This window comes from Ambystoma mexicanum, chromosome 13 (genome assembly GCF_040938575.1).
Source record: "Ambystoma mexicanum isolate Mex_15411 chromosome 13, UKY_AmexF1_1, whole genome shotgun sequence".
In the NCBI taxonomy this organism is placed as follows: domain Eukaryota; kingdom Metazoa; phylum Chordata; class Amphibia; order Caudata; family Ambystomatidae; genus Ambystoma; species Ambystoma mexicanum.
The window spans coordinates 385,304,970-385,326,700 of NC_090938.1; the positions used below are offsets into that span (position 1 = coordinate 385,304,970).

The 21,731-nt window shown below is 43.8% G+C and overlaps 1 protein-coding gene across 4 annotated transcripts in view; it reads right to left on the reverse strand.

Annotated features, from left to right (window-relative positions):
- The window catches only part of LOC138521242 (dehydrogenase/reductase SDR family member 4-like), a 390,652-nt gene that overhangs the window by 76,979 nt on the left and 291,942 nt on the right, over positions 1-21,731 (reverse strand). The gene's annotated exons all lie outside the window — the stretch shown is intronic.

Below are 21,731 nucleotides of genomic sequence, written 5' to 3' on the forward strand. Positions count from 1 at the left end.
AGTGCATACGGCTGAACAGCCATCCCTTCTCCTGGCTCTTTCACACCTGTTTCCGGAGCACTCTTCTTGCCTCTGTGTTTTCCTACTTATCTGGTCACTCCATTTCCATCCCCTGAAACACCAGAATTTCCTTTGCTACCTTTCTGACAGTTGGGGACCCATATGGGTCTGTTCTTAGTCCTCTCCTTTTACACTTTCTACAACTCTTCCCATGGCAAACTCATCTTCTCCTTTAGGTTCTCATAACAGATGACACCCACATCTCCCCCCCTCTTTGCCCCAGAGCTTTACCCTGCATCAGTGATTGCCTGACCGTCATTAGACACCTAGTGGGACTTTTCTGCACTGTGCTCAATTCACCCAAAACTGTGATCATTTACCTCCCTGCCTTCAATGCTTCAACTCTCCCCCTCTTTTGCCTTCTCCTTTCCCCCTGACAAGTATTGCCCATATCCCTGGTATTGGAGGGGATCTTTCAACAGCGATATGAAACTACCGCAATGCATTATTAGTATCCTAATCGAGACAAGATCTACAGCTGACATACTTTACCTCCTGAACATTGGAGAAATCCATCCCTTTCTGCCCTATCACTCTGTAATGTGTTATTCCTGCTCTCGTTCAACACAGATGTTTTCCTCATACCCCTCGCCCCCTTGGCTGTAGTGGATGGGTATTTTTTATGATTCCTCTTGTTTTAGCTCTCCTTCTGCTCCTAATCCTCCTACATTCTCATACTTACAATATCATTACTCAGCTTTTACCAAACCTCATCTGCTGACTTTTCTTGTGATCTTTTGTGCTCCTGTCCCTGTGAATTGATTATGTGGTGATCTGAAAACTTTGTTATTCAGTATCTTACCACCTGTCTCTCCAGTGATCTTTCTATGTGATTTCCACGGTTATCTTGCTACTACCCCTGCCTCTTTCCCTCTCTATGATATTCTTGATTCTTACTCTCATATCCCCACTCCACCCTCCCATGTCTCTGGTTGTTCTCTTGACCTCATCTTTTGTACTTCTCTGTCATATTCAAAGGACTCTGCCCTTCCGATTTACTCTTCTGACCATTTAATGCTTTCTTTCACACTTTCTTTTCCTCACCCTGTTGTCATCCGTTCTCCTTCCACTCATTTTCTATGCCACAACCTTCATTCCTTTACCATGTCTATCTTTATTTCTACTCTTATCTCATCTCTTCCCCCTGTACTGAATTTACTCCTATATCAACTGATTCTGGACTGCAAACTACTCTTAATTCTTTTTATCCTGCATACTCTTCTTCTACTTCACAAAACAGCCACAACCTTGGCTTGCTCCTGCTCTTCGCTCCTCTCGCCACCTCTTGCACCAAGTGAAGCACCGATGGAGAAAAACTAATTTCCTCCATTATCTTGCTTCCTTATCTTCCCTTCATGCTTCTTCTAATTCTTCCCTACTCCTGGCCAAGCAACAATATTACAAGAGTTTTTACATACCTTTCCTTCTCATCCCCAACAACTATTGCAAGTTTTGAATCACATTCTTTCCTCTCGTACTCTTAATCCTTCCTTGTCTTCAACTCTTTCTGACTTTGCTTATTATTTTTCAACTGTGACAAGGCCGATACTTTAGGGTCTAAGTCTCTGCCAGATGCAGCTGGGGCAGCTGGAGAAACTCAGAGAATCGAGGGGCATGCCTTCTTTCCAACAGACGTGGCGCTGTCAGTGCATGACCGAGGGAGGACACATCTTTTAAGGTGGCAAGACGATACCTCGTCATGGCCTACACAGCAGAACAGAAACACCCCATCAACAGGTCCACGTACGACACAGAGGATTCCCAGAATCAACAGGAACCATGCGAGGAGCACCAACACTTCCTTGAACCGCTAGCCGAACACCTGAACCCTCCTGGAACTCTGAACCTTTTTTTTCAAGGACTGTCAAACACGATGGTGCCACGGCAGAGAAGGAGGTTGTACTTAGCCCCCTTTAACCTGCTAGACATCAGACTCACATGACCTAAGAAAGGGAATATGAACAAGATTAGCTAGAGCAAGGAAAATTATCACAGGAGGTGGGGAAGGATAAAAAAATCAGCAGGAAAGAGGAAGTGGGGGTTGTCCGGATGAGGTCATTTATGGAGGGGGCGGTGGACCATGAGACTAGCAGGAGGAAATTGTCGATAACAGCGTGTAGAGGAGAGTTGTGCAGCAGGCTAGGCATTGGCTTCGGAGTGAATGTGGTTCTGCAGTCTGAGTGTGTGTGGTTGCATGATGTCTGAGTAGGGTAAATTAATATAAGTGGTAAATGTGAAGTGATTGATGCAGAGTGTAAGAAGCATGTTTGAATAGTTTGCAAGGAGTAAAACATGAGGAGGAGTGTAGTAGTTGTAGTGGCTGAAGGGGAGTAGGAGTGACAGGAGGACAACAGTGGCAAGAGGGTAATTGAAGTGGCAGGAGAGTAGTAGCGGGAGGAGAGTAGGCATGGCATGAGGACAGTGGGAGTGGCAGGAGAGGAGTAGTTGGTGTAAGGGTGTCGAAGAAGGAGACTGACATAAAGGTGGCATGATTTGGTTATAGATTTTCATTTTGGAAATGGAAAAGAGGTTCTCACTATCCCAAAAGCCCAAGAGGTGTTTCCCTGCCTCACAGCTAATCCTAAAAGGGCCTGTCAGAATGTCTGTCAAAGTAAATTACACCATCCTGTGTCAAAACCTACTTCTGTCCCTCACACTATATTACTAAAGTGTAAACTCACATAAAGTTATTTCTTTATGGAGAGAGACTCCTTTCTCAGGCTTCTTAATTGGCTTTTAACAAAGTGTTCCTTCAACACAAAAATACCCAGGAGGAAAGACTCCATTCCCCTGGTTTGCAGGTCTTAAAACAGTCTTGACACAATGTTCCCTCCAGGAGAATGTCTCCCTTCTCCTTGTGTGGTTCTGCACAACTTCCAGGTTGATATGCACTTTGCCTTTGTGACTTGCTTTTTCAGCATGTCCCAAATCTTGTCAGGATCCCAGATCCTTCTCTTATGACTAGTGGACTTTTTTTTTGTTGTTTTTGTTTTGTTTATTTGTTTTGGTTTATTATAAACCTTTACAAAAGAAGCAGGAAATATTAAAAACATTCAACAATTATTATAGATTTTACAAAGATAAAAAGAAGAAGAAAGAAACATACCAAACCAAAACATTTCTTAAGATATAAAATTGCAATTGGTTCTGAAACTCATCATACACCACAGGGTCCATTGGATCACACCAAAAAGTATAATAAAAGATATTACAAAAGCTAACATAAATTGCAAACATAACTTCAAGTAAAATTACCCATGTAGTTAAATTAGCAATATTGTCATAGAACATTCTATTCCATGCACAACATTTTCTTAAAATATTGAATTCCAATAAATTCCAAGATTCATCATAGACCACTAGGTCAATTGGGGCACAAGAAAAGATATGATAACAAACTTTACCAGAACTAATTTAGATCACAGACATTTCTCAAAAAGAGGTTACTTGAATGTTCAAATTAGTAGTATTATCATGCAACATTCTATACCATATAAATTCTCTATTTACGTCTTGAGTTGATCACACAATTTGTGCAAAATACCTAATCCTATGGGACTTAAGTCCTGGACATACCAGGAGGATGTGTTGCAATGTTTCCACTACCCCCTCCTTTTTACAGAATCTGCACCATATCCAGTCCCCAAAGTTACAGTTTCTGATACATTTGATTTGGTTAGTTTGAATGACGTTAAATCTAAAACGCATAAAATCGTTACGCACTCTCTTGCAAGGATATTTCTTTAAGAACCCTTCCATAACCGGATACCATTTCCATGTAGAGCATGCGTATTTATATAGTTTTGATTCTGAGATTCTGTTATTAGTTTTCTGCCAATCAAAGCCCATAAGGCTTACATTGATTTTGTTAGCTTTATTGCGCATAGAGGTAACAGACATACCTAACTCAACTAAACATTGCATCGTCTCCACATGTAGAGTATGTATAAAAGGATTGGTAGATTCCCTATCAGAACAAGCATATAGATTGCCCTTGTCCGCCATTTTACATTTTCTCCATAAACACATTATTTTCCAAGTTGCATACGTCGAAAGAGATTGTAAACCAAATTCATATTTTATAAGTTCAAGAGGGATACGTTTTGGTCGGAAGAATAACACAGACCTCCAAATATTACCTTCTACATAGTTCAAACACTCATTCAACTCGTTTGAAAATAATTCCATACCATAAGTAAGACGGGGTATCATTTTTTTAACATAGAACTCCATAAGTGGTACCATAGACAATTTCCCAAATTTGGTTTCGATAGCACACATTTGCCTAATTGCAACTTCCAATTTTAGTTTGAGCTGGCTTTTATTTAAGGTAATAGAACCAACCCCAGAAAAATAGTAACCTAAGTACTTAAAAGCGGATTGGGCTTTGATCGTTTTGTCTCCACATGACCAAGAAAAGGCATTTTCCCTCTTGTTTGGTCTCTCAAAACGGACAATTACTGTTTTAGTGGGGTTTGTTTTTAGTGATAGACTAAGTATAAACCTCTCAAATGCCTTTAATAATCTTTGGAGACCGATCTTCGTGTTATCCATCAGAAGGAAGTCATCCGCATAAGCCATCCAAGACAAACAAACGATATTCAATTTAGGACAACCCAGACCCTTGTTACTTAATGCATCATCTGCACCACTCACATATAAATTAAATATGGTGGGGGCCAACATACATCCCTGTCGAAGACCGTTGGGAATTATGAGTTCTTTAGAAAGGAGGCCCTCGGAATTTAGTCGAACCTTCAACCTAGTGTCAGAGTACAGGGCCATGACAATATCAAGTAAATGTATGGGGATATCGAGATCTTTTAACAGCTGCCATAAGGTTTTTCTATCAACCAGGTCAAAGGCCGAACTCAAGTCCATGGATCCAACAAAAGTGGGCCTTGCTCCTATTTTCATTGATTTGGAGATTAAAGACTTAAAATTAAACCACCACAATCAGTGCCGATGTTCTTTTTGAATCCAATTTGTTTAGGATCCAAAATGTGTTTTTCCGTGATCCATTTTTGTATCTCTAGTAAGACTAGAGAAGCAAACTATTTGGACTCAGGATCAGCTATTGCGATCGGCCTATAACTGGAGGGCCACAAGCCAGAGCCTTTTTTTAATACTGGAATTACGATCAAAACTCTCCCAGATTGAGGGATGCATTTACATAGTAGAATGTTTTCAAATAGCAAATACAAAATGTTGGCCCAAATGACTGGATCAAGTTTCAGTAGTTTGTTTGACTGATTGTTCGGGCCTGGGGCACCTGAGTTTTTTGATTTTTTGATAAAATCAACTATGTCTTCTGTAGTAAACTTTAATGACCAATTTGGTCTCCGAGTGGTCTTAATTGTTTCCATAGTATCATTATTAGTATATAGTTTTGAAAAGTGACCCAGTCATTAATCGCGTTCAAGGTTGTATCCTTCTGAGGTGTTCCTAACTCATTGATTAGGTTCCAAAAGTTTGTACAGTTAGAACCCCGCAAAGATTTTAACATTGCTTCACCATCCAGTTGTGAGCGACTTCCTCTATGGTGTATTATCCAGTTTCTATACCTTTGTTGATTTTCTTTTTCAATATCAAAATGCTAGATGGCGATAAACCCAATTTTTGTAAATGTCTAAGTTCTTTCCTAAAATAACATTTACGATCATGTACTTCAATATCAGTGTGATGATTATGTAGTTTATTTGGGCTTAAATTCTTATGTGAGCATTCTCTCAACTTTATATGGTAGTATTTATGCAGTGTGTAAAATTTTGGGCTGAGTTATGATCCACCTGTTGGTAGTGGGACAGGGTATCATAATCTTTCACCATAGTTGCAGTGAATTTGACATTTTTTTCCTGAGTCCATTTGATTCTGTTACCCATGATGTTGGTCAACAGACCTTGATTATAAACATTTGCAATAGATCTTTGGTAGTTAGCATGTATTTCAATGGTGAGCATACAATGATCGCTGCACCTTGATTCCTTAATTTCAAATTTTCGCATGCCCTTCAACAAGCCACCCGAAAGGAAAATATAGTCGATAATTGACTCATGACCCCTAGCTTTCCAAGTGTAATGATCATTATCAAGAGATCCAAACCCCATAATTCAGCAAAGTGTGTCCATATTCTCCCACACAGTTTGGCGTCCCCCCCCCCAGTCTGACCTGTGTACCAGAGTTAGCTAGAATAACATCCCCAGACAGACGATCACCATATCAGTCAGCATTCATATCTCCTGCAATAACAAGCTGCCCACCGAGATTCTTTTGAAGCCAAACTTCAATTGAGGATCCCAGATTGATCAGTTCTTTCACTAGTTGTAGGTCAGACAATTCGCTAGGGTTCCAGTATACGTTTACAATAAGTACAGAAATACCCTTTTTGTAAGCCCCCAACTGATGAGAGGCCACAAGGAAATGATGGGAGAAACACCATTCTCCAGTTTTTGTCAAATTGTTAGATTCTTTGGCAGTTATAATAAGACCCCCCTTGGGGCGGTCCTTATTTACACCATGTGCACAGTGAGATGTCATAATGAAGCCTTCCCAGCACAGTTGCACTCTAGACCATGATTCCTGTATAAGAATGAAGTTAAACTGAGCCAGATCACACGTCAATTCATCATTATGCATTAGGTTAAAGCAGCCTCTCGAGTTCCAACTCACAAATTTTAAGCTGTTATAAGAGCTAGAGAGGCTTGTCCAGCTGTTTAAGCGTGTCAATAGCTTCCCGCAGAGACAAGGCCAGCCACCTCCAGTCCTGGTTGTTCGAATAAGATTCAACTTTGGAGTTAGCCCCATCTATGTTTGGTTCTTGATAATCCCTGTCGTATTTCAATGACCTCGATACAGGAATTTGAGTTATTGGCATAGTAAAATTATGTTCATATATATCAAACCCTCTAGATTGCAATTGTTCAGCCTCTTTCAAAAGTAGAGACCTCACCAAGGGTGAAGGTATAACAAGGCGTACATAGTCGTACCTGAGTTTATGGATAAAGTCTATTAACTGTATGTCAGTTGACGTAATTAGACTTAACTCTGGGATAGTCGCAAATAAAAATAAGATGTAGGGTCTATTCAAAGATATGTTTCCTTTATCGTTGAATAGCGTTTTAATGATTAACCCTGGTAACTCAGGGTAAGCCGGCTGTCTTAAATCAGTGTCCTGGTGAATTGAGGCCATTTGATCACTGCCACCGCACAATTCATTCAGATTAACATAGTGACCACTGCACCCAGTCCCATCGGAATCATTCCCTGTATATTTATCTGGAATAGTTTCTGCTGTCTTCGTTTGGAGCAATGGGTCTATCAAGTTACACCTGGGCTCTAATGGAAAATTATCCTTAAACACCTTAAGGATAAGTTGGCGTAATTCCTCTTCCTTCATATCTCGGTCAGCCTCATCCATCCCTTTTCGTACCTCATTTGTTGCTTAGGACGGTAATGTTACATGGTTTACAGTATTAGTAGGTACATAATCAGATTAATTAAACTTGTTTGTCTGCATAATTCCTTTGGATACTTTCCACTCTGTATTACACATGCCAGTGTTGACTGTGATTCCATCACACTTTCTACGCTGTTCCCCGGTTTCACCCGTTTTGACAGAGTCGTCAGACTTCCTTACTGTCATAACACTGGTTGCCAAGGGACCAACATGGCAATTCCGCCCCCATACAAAATTAGAATTGGATATCTCGCTATTGTTTTCTATAGAGGGTGTCGTTTTAAAAATTTCAAACATGGCTTCCCTTTTCTTTTTCATTGCATCACAGAGTGCATAATCCCCCTAAAAAAATACACCCTCTGAGGCTTGGTCGTTAATTTCATTAGGGTCATAAAGGTCAACTTGAATTGTAATATTTTTCTTTGAGTTTACTCCTTTGATTTCGAGGACAAAGATTACATCCACAGCTTCTTGTATTGTGTGTTTTAAGTCGTAGTAAAGGTCATCGTATTGTGTGTTTTAAGTCGTAGTCTCTCATACATTTTTTAGATGCTTTTTTCGAGAGCCTCGTTGTTTTTTTTCTTAATTTTAGCCAATTTTTTACCCTGTCTTTTTGATATTTTTAATTCAAAGTCATCATTAGCCACCGATTTTTGGGCCTCACTCCCATCAGTAGCAACATTGCATTTCTCACCCAGAATGCTTTTCTTTCCCGCATTATCCTTTACTGACAACCCGCTATCCTCCTCCTGTGTCGTGGGTATACTTATTATCACGTCAGTTGGCAAAGAGTTACACAGCCCGATCTTCGCTTTTTCAACGTTACAGCCCCTTAAATCAATAAGAGGTATCCTTGTCTCAGCCTTGAATATTTGGGCAAGTGACTCGCTTAATCTCAGGGGTAGTTTCCCCAATCCAGTAGCTAAGCTCATAATGGTTGCCGTCTGCTTTCTCAATTCAGACAACATCAGTCTGTTGAAGATATACCTCATGGCTGATAGATCAGAGCCCACTGCTGATTGGGTAGGGTCAGTCGTATTCCCGTTTATTCTTTCTCATTGCAGGAAGTCGTTTTCCCTACACAGTTAGCTTCTAAATTATACTCACTAGAGGGGAGGGTAAGTGGAAAGTCAGAAAAATTGTCATAGCTAAAAGTTACTCGGTTTACACAGATCATGCGAGGGGGATGCCACCTCTTTATCATAAATTATTTTTTCTTTTAATTTAATTATATCAGGTGACTCCACCTCTACAAAGAGTGGTTGGGATGGATCAATTTGATCCTCAATTGTTTTACCCAGTGGTGAACATTCTTGCGCGCATTGCAATAAGGCTTCCTCATTATCATTAGAATCTGGCAGCGGAAGGGCTGCTGCTCGGGCAAAACTAGCATGTCTCGTGTACACTTGCGTACACTTGCGGATGCGCACGCAAGATGCGCGTGCACCGGAGTGTTATGGAAACGCTGCACCAATGGGATGCGAGGGGGCGGATCACAGAAAGGCGGGTCTAAAGGGAGAAACAAGGACAATTGTAGATATCTAAATCAAGGAAAAAGCGTGAAAAATAGCAAAAGCGCGCGCCCTTAGAGAGGTGCGCGAGCCCCAGTCCCAGGTTATTTACTTGAAGTGTTCATGTAGACAGGTTTGCGTGTTTCAGAACAGTCAAGCTTCTCCTTTCCGACTAGGGTTTGCTTGGCATATCAAAGGAGGGCCGTCACAAACAGGAATCTGTTCTTGTCAAGCAGCGAGCGTGGAGAACAGCCCAACAGCGTACACTTGCGTACACTTCCAGATGCGCGCGCGAGATGCGCGTGCACCGGAGTGTTATGGAAACGCTGCACCAATGGGATGCGAGGGGGGAGGATCACTGAAAGGGGGGTTTGAAGTGTTCATGTAGACAGGTTCACGTGTTTCAGAACAGTCGAGCTTCTCCTTGCCGACTAGTGTTTGCTTGGCATATCAAAGGAGGGCCGTCACAAACAGGAATCTGTTCTTGTCAAGCAGCGATGAACGAGGAGAACAGCCCAATAGCGTACACTTGCATACACTTCTGGACTTATCTCTGCCACTATAGTGAGGAAGATTTCCTCTGAGCTTTAGTTTCTTTCTCTTGGGGTCCCAGACCCCTCTTATATGACCAGTGGAGTAACTTTGCTGAAAATATTGGGGGGGACATGACATCTGAACAAAAGGTGCCCCAGCCAAATGAATGGGGACAAAATGGTGTGCCATGAATGTTGGGGGGGACAAACACCCCTGTCCCCTCCTAAAATTACACCCATGTATATGACCAATGGTCCCTTTGTCATTGTGGACAGGGTCCCAGACCCTTCCTTGGTAGCCAGTGGGCTTCTCTCCCCCACTGCGGTTGTGGACAGGGTCCCAGACCCTTCCCAGGTGACCAGTGGGCTTCTCTCACCCACTGCGGTTGTGGACACATTCTCAGACCCTTCTCTTGCTTGAGTTCCAAACGTTTACCTTTATCCCTCTTGAACTAGGCCCACTTGGTTCACTCTCCTGCCAAGTACTGCCACAGGAAGATTACTTGCATTGTTATTTTCAATCAACTTGCATTCCTTTTCCACCTTTACACCCCTACTGGTTCCTGTGTAACACCAGTCAACTTCAATGGCTTCGGGATGCTCTCCCGGTTCTTCCTGGGGTTTTGCTTCATTTGGGAGCATTGGGCAGGTGTCACGGTACCACCCTCAAGGCCGGCGGTATAATCGCTGTTTCAGACCCGCTCGGTCCACCTTTCCAAGGTCGCTCCACTGCTTCTCAGCCTCCAGCCATGTTCCCGACCAGCTCCACACCACTGGCAAAGGTCTCTTGCTGCCTACTTCCCGTCTCCATCGGGTGATGACTTTCAGCTTCTTCAGAGCATTCTCCATATCTTCCTTGCTTTTCCCTTGCTGAAACGTCTCCCGTGCTGCTCTCCTTCTTGGCTTCCCTGCATCCAGGACTGTTCTCTCTTTCACGGAGTCCTTCGTCTATGTTTATGTTGCTTAGGTGAGCACTCCCCTGCGGAGCACTAGAACATTTCTTCCCATTCCAAGGGTGACTCTTCATGGCTCCTTGGGGCCACCTCTTCTCAGTACTTGCATTGGTATTAATCTGTATGTCTCGGATGATCTTCATCTCAGTTGGGAAACTGACATGATGCTATAATAGCACATGGATGCCTCATGAGAAGGGGGAGAAGTGATGACACCTAGTGAATCGTCACAGAGGATGGAGTAGTACAATGGAGGGAGAGGAGAGTTAACATCAAATGGTGGAAGCAAGAACTAGGAGGAGTGAGAGACCGGAGGGAGAGAAGAGTGGCAGATGGAGTTAGGTGGAGGTATAGATAGTAAGAGTAGAGAAGGGAAAGGAAAGTGTGGACGTGAGTGAAGAAGCATGAGCCCCTACGTACATGCAAGGCATTTTCAAGTTCCCTCTAGAATACTAACCACTGACAAGAGTAGGGACTGCTACAAAGTTTGTAAGGGAGTCAGATAGGCTACCCTTCGGGAAATCATCTTTAGCTAAAGTCAAGAAGTAGACAGTAGGGGTTACTGAGCAGTACCACTAACCTGGTACTAAGGACGCCTGAGTTAGGGAGGGTATCCCAAGGCAGAGGAAAGAAGGTAGGATGGCCCTAAGGCTCACAAATTATCAATAAGTTATCTGTGAGTCTAGGAGGGTCTGGTGGGCCATTTGGGTTATGTGGTGTCAGAAGTGGGAGAATTACAACCTGGAGACAGAGGTCAACCCCAGCCACAAAGAATGAAGAAGGAAGAAAGGGTGAGAAGGATGACCAGTACCCCCACTAGAGTGATGGACCAAGCCATCAAATGTGACCTGTCTGCCAATTAGGAGGTGCTAGTAACAGCTATGGTTTGGGCTGGCCGGTAGGTGTAGACTCTGGAGCGAACATGTGGCCAGATTGCCCTGAAATCCGGGTTAGCTTTCAACCACTCAACTGATGTGGAGCCAGCGTCATCGACAGAGTTTAAGGGGTAAACTCCAGGTGGTACTATTTAACCTGGGGTCTAATCCCTTTGAGATACATTCTGGCCAATCAATTGCCCAGCTAATGTGTGAAAGAATTCTCATACAATAGAACAATGAAGTACGGACCCCTGAAGAGACTGTGAGAGTAGAATCTGGTTTTGGAGAGATAACGGAAGCCCAAGGGCAGGAGACCTGCCCACAGGGACCCCGGAGCAACCTCCCTCAAATTTGCAGATGCACAGAAGACAGGCCCACTGCTTAAACAGACCTGTACAAATCTAGAATTGGTAGGGAGTAGAACATTAAAGTCTCCACATCATTGATCAGAGGAGCTTCTTATATAGAGGTACGTCAACTGGAGGTGACAATATACTAACTACTACCAACTGTTAGTAGTGAAACAATTTTGAAAAGTAGTCATTGAGTTGACTCACTCTGGTCTTATGGCCAGACACATGAGACAGGAAAAAACACAGACAACTGTTCTTAGCTGATTCTATCGGCCAGGCATATATGCAAATGTAAAACAGTTCTGTGCTACCTGATTACTCTGTCAAAAGACATCCCCGGATAACATGTACCGGGCCCCATTACAGCTGGTACCCATAATCTAGGTACCCCTTTTTAGGAATGGTGTAGACCTTGTGGGGCACCATGACCCATCAAGATCTGAGATTAAATACATACTGGTAATCCTTGAATATGCTACACGATAGCCTGAGGCATTTCCGTTGAAAAGCAAAACTAATACAGATATTCTTAAAGTCTTAATACCCTACTTTACCCATGTTGGATTTCCTGCTGAAATCAAAACTCATCAGTGTAGTAGCTTAATGTTAAGACTGATGAAAATTAAAACCCCCCGGTGCTCAAACTATCATCCTCACACTGATGAGCTCGTTGAGCATTTCAATCAGACCCTAAAACAGATATTGAGACTGCTGATTCCAGAGGATGGAAGAAAATGGGATGACTTAATCCCCTTGGCTCTCTTCATAATCTGAAAGACATCCCAGTCTGCTACCGGGTTTTCACCCTTTGAATAAGTATATGGCTGGAATCCCTGGGACATACTGCTCAGCATGCTTGAAGAGAGGGAAGATCCAAGCAGCCAACAGACCAGCAACCATCCCATGGTCCAAAACACTGACCAGTAAATGGAGAAAGTAAGGAAGCTGGTCCACACACATCTTCAGGAAGCTCAGGCACGTCAGGAAAAGGCCATTGACAAAGGGTCCAGTCTTCATAATGTTCACTTTGGGGACATGGTAATGGTTCTACTGTCCACAACACAGAATAAACTGCTGGCTAGGTGGTTGGGCCCTACTTTTTCACAGAGGTGATTTCAAACTTAACTTATAAGGCTCAACAAGCAGACCAACAGAAGCCGCTCCAACTATATCATGTTAATAAGCTAAAAGAATGGTGGGAGAAAAGTAACTCCCAGTTGCCGCTTCTCTATGCCAATAACACCCAGGAGAATCTCCTGCCAGTCCAGGTACAGGGAGTAGAGAATGCATCAGACTTTTCCTTTCTGCCCACAGCTGCTCAACCAATGCCCCCATGTGTGTGCCATAAAATCCTAAAGAGTGTAGAGAGCTGTGCATAAATGACAGACTTTACCAGGCAAGGTTGTATGCTTGAAACTCTAACTACCTGAAGCCAGAAAACAGCGTGAAAGGGTAAGTCAAAGATTGCACAGTGGACGGTCATTCCCATCGTCCTCGTCCCAAAATTGGATCATTTGTGGATGTTTTGAATACATTCTAGGGGACTCAATGAGATGTTCAAATTTGATGCATTCCCTATGCCTCAAAATGACTGATACAATTTAAACTCATCACAGAGTAGCCACTTCTGGTGTAAACGGCCAGAAAAAAGGATACCAATGCTCCCATACACCGATGGTTCTTGGGATTACAGCCATACTCATTTTGCGCAGAACATAGGGTAGTTAGTAAACAAGCAAATATGGATTTCCACTCCCAAAACCATCAGCTAGCTATCAGCCAGGGAGAGGCAGAAGCTGGGAAACACTTAAAGCAAAGGGTGCAGGTGTGTGACAAGGCTGATACTTTGGCCTTTTCAGGAGACGAACCGATTCCTTCTCAGCCAGACATAGGGGTAAGGAACATACAGGATATCCCCTCCCAATGTGCCTTTATGTGTTTATGCAGACCTTGCTTCCCCGCTTTACCTATTTTGACCAAATCATGTTTATGGTCTCAGAATCAGCCAGATGCAGCTGAGGCAACCCAAGACAATCAGAGACATAACGCCATTGGTGCATGGCTGCCATGGTTCTGCCGTAGTGAGGGAGCACATACATTCCAAGTCGACAGGGTTCTACCCTGGCATGAATCTTAAAACAGAACTGGAACATCCTGTCAAAAGGTCCACGACGTATAAGGTTCCCGGAACCAACAGGGACCATTTGGGGAGGAGCACCCAGCTTTCCTGAACACTAAACATCCTCTGGGGCACCTGCAGGAAACATGAAGTGGTGGGTTATAGGGAGATGGTTAGTTGTGGAGGTGGACCAAGAGACTAGCAGGAGGAAAGCTGCAGTAACAGCTTTTGCATAACAGTTGTGCAGCAGGTGTGGTATTGGTTTTAGAGTGAACGTGGCTTCTGCTGTCTGGATGTGCATGTATGTGTGGCATTTGAGTAGAGTAAGTTACTATAAGGCGTGTATGTGAAGTGGTTGCTACATAGTGAAAAAAGGGTGTTTTAGTACTTTGTAGGAAGGGGTGTTGAAGGAGGAATGTAGTAGTAGGAGTGGCAGGAGGAGACTACGAGTGGTGGTAGCAGAGTAGGAGTTGCGGGAGGACAGTAGTAGTAGCGGGAGGAGACTAAGAGTGGTGCGAGGAGAGTAGTAGTGGTGGGAAGAGTAATAGGGTGGAGTAGTAATGTGGAGGGAAAGAAGAGGTAACATCAAAGGGTGGAGGTGAGAGCTACTAATTACCCTCCGATCACACTGCTGGACAGCTCTCTGAACATTTTTGCCAAAGTCCCTTTGAAACATCTCCAGCAGTGGGCCGACAATAAGCAGGTTATAAGCAGCATGCAAGCAGGCTTTAGATCAGGACTTAGCACTGTGGACCAGGGTTTCTGACTGTTTCTCCTAATACAGAAATACACAGTTCTACTAAAGGTCAGACTATATGCAGTATTTGCTGACTCAAAGTCTGTATTTAATGGGGTCCCACAAGACCTTATATAGAAGGTCTTGATAAAGAAAAAAAATACCAGCCCACCTACTTTCAGCCATCCAAACCGTATATCAAAATAATCAAGCCATGGTGAGGTTTGTACTGGTAATTCGGACCAATATAACTGCAGGACCACTGCGCTTCCAGGTGAGATCGTTTTGTGTCCTGCTGCGTGTCTACATCTCTATGTGGTCTACTAAGGACAGTGCCCCACTGTCCCTGGTTGATAATTAAAATTGTGTGTGAGGCCAGCCACATTCGCGCTAGACACTATAAGATGCCAGGAGAGAGATTATCTCTAATAAAGTTTGCGAGATCTAGAGATCTGATTATTCACAGGTGTTTGCCTAATAAACACCTTAGGTTTGGTCTAGAGGGAGAGCTCACGGCCCCTTTTGAAGTAGGTAAAGGTTTCCGGCAGGGCTGTGTACTTGTGCCATTGTTGTGTAACATCTTCATTAACAAAGTTATTGAAAATGTGGCACAACATTGCCTTGACCCTCCTAAGCTTGGTATAGAGAAGGATCTTGGCCTAGCCATGAATGGTGGGAACACCAAGGCCTTGATCTATCGGCCCACTAAAACATGCAGACGAAATGTATGCGTGACTCTAGGGACTATGTTGGAACAGGGGGAAACCTACGATTACCTGGGTATTCGTTTTTCTGAGACTGGCATCAGGTGGATAAATCTCAGACCATACTCGCAAAATATAGTGGAGTGGTGACCTCCTTTTATAGTAGGTATGGCAAGGGGGCAGTTTCACCTGCATTGGAAATATACCGGAAGCAGACAAGAGCTGGGGCTCTGTATGGTGCCGATATTTGGGGCTATTTCAATCATATCCCTCTGTAGTTAACAGAAAAAAAGTTTTTGAAGAAGTTACTTTCATTGCTATTGAGCACCCTGAATGCCCTCTTTGGATGGAAGTGGATTTGTGCCCATTTGGCGATTAAATCGCCCTGAGACCTGTTTTGTATTGGGTTCGGCTGTGGAGCTCACAGGACCTTTCGGCTTACAGATCAGCGCTGGAACATGTTCTGTCATTAGAAGGGGGGAGGTCACTGCTGTGGATGGCGCATGTAAAAAATATATTAGTTTCCTTGGATCTCTCAGGGTTATGGACTCATCCCTCAAATATTTAGTGTGTTTCTGCAAAGGCTGTAAAACAGACTGCACTGATTCATTCATGAAGGATGAAGGAATTATGTTGTCTAACAAGGTTGGACACAGAATATCTATCTTGTAAACATGACTTTGGCTATGAACAATATCTTGATTTCATTAGCCCTCATTTAGCAAGAAAACTCCTTATAGAGTTAAGATTGGGTGCACTGAAGGTTGCGTCTGTAACAAAAAATTGGTACGGCTGGGCTAATTGTTCATGTGTTCTTTGTGGGGCAGCTGGAGAAACTTTGGTTCATTTTATGTTCATCTGTAAAGGTCACATAGGGTTAAGAATTGCATATTTAAAGCCTTTGTTTAAGAGCAATTTGCACAGTCCCAGAAGCACTGCATTTGTATATACAACTGAATTAGACAAACTGTGTTGGGTAGCCAAAAACATCTACAGAGTATGGCTAAATAGGGGCAAAAAAAATATTGTAGGATTTGATCATGTTTAGATGTTTTTATAATTGTCTTAAATTGGTTTTACAGTAATGAAATGCTATGTGTGTTTAATGTATTTTGGGTAAATTATATTTATCCTTAGGTGCTATTATGTTTCTAACTAAGACTGGTTTTATTGTGAAGAAATGTTTTACCGCATATGTAGCTTGTATATATGATATTTATGACTTATGATGTTGTTGATAGTTTTTTCTAACTGTAACTAATGACAAAATGTCGAATTAAGGTAAAATGAATGAACTAACATTTTCCTCTCATATCACTACTGTTGCCCATTCCTGTCACTTTCATCTATTCAATATTTAGAAGGCACATTTTTTTCTTTCTTTTCACAATACTAAAATGTGTCTTTCATCTCTCATTTTTGTTCGAATTATCTGTTGCTATAGCCTTTTCGGTTCTATGTGATATGGCAGCTGAAAAAATCCTGCTGCTCAAAGACCAAATTTGTTTTGCACTTTACAATGCATTTATATGCGGGGAAGACCACAGCAGCCCTCAATACTCCCCTTAAAATAAATTATTATCCTTACCCACCCCCCACATATATAAGCATTGAAGTGTGCAATACATTTTTTTACAAAATTCAGTCTTTTTGGCCACAGTATTTTTGGCGATGACCGTTTCACTGGACACCGTCTTCTCTGGGTCTTCCTGTCTTTCAGATTACCCCCTTCGGTCAATCTATAATTCTTCTATTTGTCTTCCTTTTTGTTTTTCTCCTCGTGAATCTTTACTCCCAGCCTTGCTTTCACTTTGCTGACACACCTTTGTGTCTTGTTTGCTTTTCAACTTCCTATAAATGGTGTTTAAATGTCACCATGACAGGGCCCCTCCTAATCTTTCTTCCTTGATTTCTTTTTACTCTCTGACCTGCTCTCTTCATTCCGAGTTTCAGTTCTCTCTGTCTGTTTCTCACCCCCCAACGCCTCCTTCTGCTTAATCTCATTTTTGGTCTTTCACTTTGCTTGCACCTAAGAATTGGAATAAACTCCTCTTTGTTCTCCGATCCTTTCTTTCGTTTCTGTTCTTTTGCTATCTGTGAGAAACCTGAAGGTGTCTCACCCGCTGGTCCCCGGAGATCTGTCATCCAGGTGACCAGGACACATCAATCGCTACTGGGTCCATTTCCTGGGTGTGCACCAGTGAGGGAGGATCACCTGGATGGGGGGGGGGGGTCTTCAGGGAGTGGAATTGGGACACTGATGGGTGAGACGCTGTACCCCATCCCTGTAACACCTTTACTCTATTGTACTCCGTAGGATATTTAGAAGCTCTACGCCCCCCCATTTCTGACAAACACTTTCTCACACCATGACAGACAACGGACTAACAGCTGGGCCGTTTACCTGCCATGTACCAACACAAGGGTCAGGCAGAGTCAGGCAATTGACAACAATCATATACACCTGACAGCCCTTTACCTTCCCCACAGGGATAAAAGGCGGAGCACGAGAGAACACTACGAGCAAGGCCAAACGCACAAGGAGACAGCTATTCAGGACCAGCAGTTCAAGCCGAGGAGAAAAGCGGTGAACTACGACGATGGAATTGCCCTGTCCTTTTCAACTCAGACCCGCAAAGCCTCTGAAATGGGCAACACAAGACCGGGGAATACAGCTGACGTGTGGTGTGGCAGATGTCAACTGTTCACGGGGGGCCTCCCACGTTGATAACACAGGCGGGGAGGCACACTGACTACGGTCCTTGAGTCCAGAGTCAAGAGAAGCGAAATGGTTCAGCACAGCTGGTGAGTCGGAGAAAGCTGATAGCAAACCGACTGTGTTGAGCCGAAGGTTGCAAGTGTCAACATTTTGTGAAGGCAAGAAACCCATGAACAAAGAACTTGTGTGTGTTTGAACTTTTGGAAAACCCAGAGAAGGGCCAGCTGCAGAGTGTTCAAGCGCTGCAGGAGTGCTCATTTGAAGGACTCTGACTGGCCCCTTTTTGTTTGCATTGAAACCAAGTTCCAGAAGGCCCTAGGAGAGTGTGGCGTAAAGTGTCAGAGTGGTCCTCCAATGGTCACGTCAAATCCCTTGTGCAATCAAAAATCTCTGACCCATAGTCGAGAGAAAGCTAGGGGAAGGGAAGCACCCCTGACTTTCTTAGAGAATTGTGAATCACGGCAAGTGTGAACCCTACAGAGGAATGCCAAGGGAAAAGCTAAAAGAAGTAAACACTGCATTGTGAGAAAACAGTGAAATTGGCAAATGTGAACCCAGTTGAGGAAAGTCTGTGAATTGGGGTGAAACATGACACGCCTGAGAACATTGTGTTGATATGAAGAGTGAAAGGCCGTAGTGAACCCGAGGGAAGGAGGCCCAAATTGCAAGAAGGATACAAGCCCGGTGGAGGGAGATCCAAGTGGCGAAGAGCAATCGGTCAAGGTGCAAGATCTCCAAAGGAACTTTTGTTTGTTTGTTGTTTTTGGTGCAGCAGACCTTCTAAGGCAAGAGCCTTTGTAGAAAGGAGACTTGGCCCTTGAAGGTCCTGGTATCGTTAAATGGAATTATGTAACTCGTGCTGGAGAGGCCCAGGAGTGTGCTGTGCCCAGAAGTCCCGCCTTATCCCATGCTTAAAACGTGGGGAAGGGAGACCCAGCCAAATCATCCTGGCTTATCATATTGTGAACACTTCTTTCTTTGCTGGTGAACATTACCCAACATTCTTTTTGTAACTTAGTGGTAATGATTGGCAATAGGTTTCTTAGTATATAGGCCCTTTTTATTTGACGTAACTAGGACTGCCTTATTATTAGATGGTTGTAGCTTGATCCCATCTTAGTTTTAGGTTTAGATTAGGAGTTTATCTCACCCATTATAAAGTTCAATAAACACCCTTTAACTGTGTTCACTTGTGTCTGTCTTTACTATTGCCACCATGAGTTCCTTACATATCCAATAAACTGATCATGTAACTTATTCATCGCCTTTCTGTACCGTTTTTATTTTGTTAAACGCTTTCATGTAAAGTGCTATATAAATTCAATAAAATACAAAAACAATAGAAATATCTCTCATCTAAGACTCACATTTCCACTTGTGCTCTCAGTATGCTGCATTGCTGGTCCAGCCTCCTCATGGGACTCCACCCTTTTCTCTTTGCCCTGCTTGGCAAGAAGCCCAACTTTGATACTCCACCATCTTTACTCACCATCATCTACTGCTATGTACCGCTTCTGTATGGAATTGCTATCCATCTATAGCCCGGTTAATTTTTTACATGGTCTGGAAGATGGTCCTCCCTTAATGAGTCAAGGGAGGAGGCTCACTTTACCCACACCTTCCACAGACTAGCTATGAAGAGAAAGGGATGTTAGGCAACCTGCAATACACATGGATAACAGGAGATGGGCTCTAAAGCTCTGTCATGAGTTTTGACACACTTCTCCATGTGGGCTACAAGATCCTCTCTGAGCCCAGGCCCAACAAGTACAGAGGCGGAGGGGGCCTGATCTTTCCTGAGTGGATGCTTGTCTCCATCATTCCCACTCAAGCCTACTCCTCCTTTGAATGCCTAGTCTGCAGGCTCTCTGTTTCTCCTGGCTCCTCCATGACCCTGGTAACCTTCTACAGGCCACCTGGCCAGGCCACCCTCTTCCTCTCTGAAAGGGCTGACCTCCCTTCTTCTCTCCTCTCCTCTAACTCCCAGCTTCTCCTCCTTGGGTATCTCAACATCCATCTGGACTCTCCTGACTCCTGAGGACTTTTCCGCAACCTCTGCAACTCTCTCTCCCTTTCCATTCTACCATTGGGCCCGACCAACTCTGCAAGACACACCTTCAATGCTCTCATCTCCTCTGACCTCCCGCTAGCTAACCCTCTTATTACTCCTCTCTCTTGGACGGACCACTTTCTTCACTCGTCTCACTTGAAGCATCCTATTCCCCTGGCAATGGCCAACCCAGCACTGCCACCCTTCTTCACAGTCATCTGACCCATGAAGAGAGTGGCACTGGCAGCGTTTGCATCTACCTACTCTCCTCCTCCTACTCCTGTGGTTGACTCTCATCCTGACACAGCCCTTTCAAACTCTCACCTTTCCATCTCTAACACTCTTGCCATCCTTGCACCTGTCATGAGGATCAGCCTGAAGCCTGCCAAAAAGGCAATTCTTGGTACGACTCTAAACTGGCCACCCTGAAACGCAAGTACAGAGCAGCTCAATGGAAATTGGGAGCTTCATGTTTACCCTCTGACAAACTGGCCTGCCACCTACATCAAAGGCAATATAGACTCTCCATCCTCTCTAAAAAAAAAAAAAAGAGTTTACATTCAAGCCTGCATCTCTGCGGCATCTAACACAGCCAAACATTTTAAAATCTTCAAGGAGCTGGCCCATTCTACTGCAGTATCTTCCTCTACCACACCCACCCAGGCCGTCTGCTTGGCACTGGCCTCTTATTTCATCAGTAAAACTCAAGACATCCTGTCCTCACTCTCATCTGCTCCTCTACCTCTCTCAGGTCCTTCCTGGCCACCCCTTCTCCTCTCCTCCCTCTCTCCTGTCACACCTGATGAGGTTTCAAGACAAGTCCAGTCCATGAAAGTCTCATCCAAACAGGTGCCTCTCTGACCCTCCAGAACCATCAAGGACAACATTGAAGCTCTCGCTCCAGCCTTGGCCGATCTCTACACCCACTCATTTGCGACTGGAGTTTTCCCCACTCCTGTGAAGCACTCCCTTGTTCACCCCTGCTCAAAAGACCTTCTGCGACCCCTCCATCCCGGCAAACTATTGCCCAATTTCTATTACTCCTTTCCTGGGAAAACTCGTGGAGAAATTGGCTATCTCCCAGCTAACCCTTCACACTGAATCTGTTGGTTGTCTCCATGACTGTCAGTCTGGCTTCAGAGCAGCCAGAGGCATGGAAACTGTTCTCTTGAACACCCGTGAAGATTTGCTCTCTAACCTTGACTCTAACTCTCCCTCTGTCCTCATCCTCCTTGACATTTCTACTGCTTTTGACATGGTGAACCACAACATCCTGATCACACGTCTCCGAGATACCCTTGGCATTACAGATCAGGCTCTGGCGTAGCTGTCCTCTTTTCTCTTGGACCGACCTTCTCAGGTGGAACCTGTGTCCTTCCTCTCCTACATCACACTCTCAACATGTGGTGTTCCCCAGGGATCTATCCTCTTGCCCTGGTTTTTCCAATGTCTATCTTGCCCCTTGGCCCACCTGATCTCTAACTTTTCCTATAACTTACAGTGTTATGCGGATGACATGCAGCTCTCTTTCAAGCTACCCTCTGCCTCCTCTTCTTCCTCACTCATCCCCGACTGTCTTTCCGCTATACAGGCATGGTGTGCCTGTAAAGATCTCTGCCTTAATGGCAGTAAGACATAGATCCTTCTCAATGGGACATC